The following is a 3,951-nucleotide window of genomic DNA, read 5'->3' on the forward strand; positions in this document are numbered from 1 at the left end:
CATGGGGTTTGGAAGAGTCGGACACGACTGAGCAACTTCACTTTCACTTTTCACTTTCATGCATTGGAGAAGGAAATGGCAACCCACTCCAGTGTTCTTGCCTGGAGAATCCCAGGGATGGTGGCTGCTGTCTATGTGGTCGCACAGAGTTGGACACGACTGAAATGACTTAGCTTAGCAGCATTCACTCAAGATACCTCCACAGTGCAACAGAACCAGAATTTCTGATTTCAGAAGGCAGAATGGCCATCACATATCATAACACAGAACACAAACTATACACTTAGGCCCAGCCGCCCTAATTGGTTGCCCCCTGTAAATGAAAGGCTGCAGTCTCTCAGAAAACCTCCTACAGAGATCCAGAACTCAGCTCCAAGTTCTAACAGAGTAAACTGAAATAGCTCGGGTCTTGAAATGTTGCAAAGGGAGGAAAGGAGGCCAGGTTGAAAGAAGAGGGGAGGAGGGGGGACTAAAGGGGGCCTTGTGGACATCACCTGCCACCAGGCCTTGCAGGACTTTTCCCTGGGCTTCCAGGCAGGGAGGACTGGAACTCAGCCCTCCAGAAACCAGACAGCAGGCCAGAATTCGAGTTCTCTGCTCACTGGGGGTCATCAGGCTCCGACCCTCAGTTCAGGCTGAGGCCCTTCAACTAGACTCCTGCATTCAGGACCAGGATAGAAGAAAAAAGTACAAAAGGAGGGACTGAAAAGAAGAAAGGGGAAAAGGTCAATAAAGTCTCTTGTTTCTTACCGAGTTGGGGCACTAGCCAGTTGTCTGCATCAGGAGGAGAACAGGGACAAAAGAGTCCCTGTTTCTACCACTGGGTCTGGTTGGTCAGCAGACGAGCTGGTCCCTGAGTACCCGAGTGGTCAATTGTATTGAAGAAATCCCACCAGAGTTGCCCTTTGTTGCAGGAAGGGGGAGCCCTTCCCAGGAACAAGAGTGGGCTCTTGTCTAACATTCGGAAATGAATTGTCCGAGGAGACCCAGGCACTGACAAAGCAACAGACTTCATTGGGAAGGGTTGCCCAGGTGGAGAGAAACAGCGTAAGGGAACCCAGGAGAACTGCTCTGCCACGTGGCTCATGGTCTCGGATTTTATGGTGATGGGGTTAATTTCCAGGCCTCTGGAAATTGTCTCTGGCTGGTCACCTTGCTTGATCCATATTTGGTCTTAGGATTCTTTCTGGAGGTGCAGGCATCTCTCAGCCAAAATGGATTCCAGGGAGGATTCCGGCAAGCTGGTAGGACATATGGACTGTCGTATCCTCTCCCCTTTGGATCTTCCCCCAGTTCTTCTGGTTGATGGTATCTTGTAAGTTCTGCATTCCTCACCAGGACTTCCGGTTGTAAGATAATTCATGCAAGTGGCCAGTATCAAGCCTGGCCAGGGCCCGTGGTTTTGGTCAGTGGTTCCCGTAACAGAACCTTTGTGGAGGATTTTCCCCCCTCACATTTGTCTCATTCATTCAGTCTTTTGTGCTGCTTCCAACCAAGATTTCAACATCTCTGAATTCACGTCTTGGGGCTATCTATCTGGTGATGAAGAGTGAGCTCATCTCCTGTTGGGACTGACAAGCCCTCTTAATCCTTAGAAAGTGGGTCCTTGTCTTTGGACATTATTTTTCACTCCAGGAGACTGCCAGTGATATTAACATTTGTGACAGAGGGCTCCATCTCTGTTATCATGGGGGTCCTGGCCTTTGCTGGCTTCAGGGGTGACTGAGCCCTGAACTAGGAGGGGCATGCGGAGTCCTCAGCAAGGGCAGTGCCCCATTTCATGTCTTGTCACTGAGTGAGGCTGGGTTTCCTATTTAAAGATGCAAGCAGAATTTTAAGGAAGTAGCAAGAACAATGCGGTTCTTGGAAGTATGCTCTGTTGCAGACACCCATTAAAATCACCTCCCAGTTGATTTCACTCCCATCTGGGGTCTGCAATGTGCCCGGGTGCAGGAGCATGCACGGGGTAGGGTTGGCCAGGGCTGTCCAGGTGTCAGGAGAGGCCCGTCTTCCCCCACCTGGCTGTCCTGACCAGGACTCTAATGCTGTCCTTCTGTCTTTCTCGTGCTCTCCCAGTCACTTGCCTCTTCACCAGCCTCCTCCACTGAGGCTACCAGGCCCCCCATGTTGCCTCTTTCCAGGGATTAAACCCAGGCCCTTGTCCCCCAGGCCTATGCATGAGTCTTCCCCTGACACATTGATCACCTGAACCCACCAAGCTGGTGCCTCACCCAAGCCTGCGTCCTGTCCTTCTCCCAGCCCCCCTGTGTCTCTTGTCCCCAAACCATCCAGGCCCCCTCCTGAATAGAGACTCGAGTGAATCAGTGACGTGAAAGTGAAAGTCGCTCAGTCGTGTCCGACTCTTTGCGACCCCACGGATTATACAGTCCATGGAATTCTCCAGGCCAGAATACTGGAGGGGTAGCCTTTCCCTTCTCCAGGTGATGCTCCCAATCCAGGGATCGAACCCAGGTCTCCTACCTTGCAGGCGGATTCTTTACCAGCTGAGCCACAGGGGAGCCCAAGAGTACTGGAAGAGCAATGCCTTTTCTTTATAATCGGCCGTTTACAAGCCTGCCGTCCCGTGGCCCTGCCCCAGGGGGCGCAGAGCCTGTGTCCTGGTCCAGGTTCTTCTGCCTCCCCACAGCTGCAGCACAGCAGAATTTATTGTCAATCGACGCCTTGCCATCAGTTGATTCTGCCTCCCCACAGCTGCAGCACAGCAGAATTTATTGTCAATCGACGCCTTGCCATCAGTTGATTCTGCCTCCCCACAGCTGCAGCACAGTAGAATTTATTGTCAATCGACGCCTTGCCATCAGTTGATGAATGTGTAGAGTAGGAGGGCTGTGACTCCTACTGTTTGGTGAGGAAAGGGCTCAGGTCTTAGGATTGGGCCCACGCAGCTCAAACACCTAATATGGGAAGCATAGGTTGTATATCCAGTCACTCCTGCTGTGACGGAAAATGAGGTGACTCATGAGGAAGGTCGTGGAGAGTGTTTCCAGAAGCTGGCATGTCAGGTGGTATGAAGGTATTCCAGAAATAGAACAAGTGAGACGAAAAAGAAAAGATTCTGGGAAGAGGGAATAAGAAGTAAATCTCTGGGATCAAAATGATGATTCCATAGTTGAATCATTTCAATTAGTGAATAGTCCAAAGGCCTGTGATGTGAGGAAGAGATGTCAGGAGGTGGGAAGAGAAAGGGAGGATGACAGAGCATCCCCAGGGCAATTGTCCTCCCTGGACCAAGTCATGGCACATGGACCGTTTTCCCGAACACACACACACACACACACACACACACACACACACACACAGAGTGGGATAGGTTTATCTCATTTCGAGAGAACTACCACTCTATCCTGAGCATCTCAATTACCTATTGTCTTTGGCAATTTATCCCAGTGCACGAAAGCTTGCTCAAGCCAGCCCTTACAGTCTCCATTTGGGATTTTCATGAGGAACTCAGTCACAGCTCTCTGATTGTCCAATGTCTGCCTCCAAGATGAACCACTGTTCAGTTTCTGTTCTCTGAGTCAAAAAGTATTCTTTCTGTCCTTGAAAGCCAAACTGCCAGAATCTGCTGGAGCATCCATTGCTTTGCCCTGACACATCACCCTCCCTGCAGGGTGGGAAGTCCTACCCCCAGCAGAGGAGGTCTGTGTCTGGTCTAGACAACCTGTCTCAATGCCCCATCACTCCTCTGCTTCTCTTCCAGTCTCCTGGTCCTGCTCTATCCTCTCTGTCCCTGCCCTGGCTGCTGGGCCTCTTAGGTGGGACCAACTTCCAGTCTGTATGCAAACACATAGTTCTGTAACCCTACAGTGATTCCTCTGCCTCTGCCCTGGGCCTTCCTACTTCCCATTGGTTGTGACAGTTTCCAGCTTCATGTCAAGCTGGCTTTGTTTTTAGTTCTTCTCCAGGTTTTTTGGAGTCTCTGTCTGTCTT

This window comes from Bos mutus, chromosome 9, assembly GCF_027580195.1.
Source record: "Bos mutus isolate GX-2022 chromosome 9, NWIPB_WYAK_1.1, whole genome shotgun sequence".
In the NCBI taxonomy this organism is placed as follows: domain Eukaryota; kingdom Metazoa; phylum Chordata; class Mammalia; order Artiodactyla; family Bovidae; genus Bos; species Bos mutus.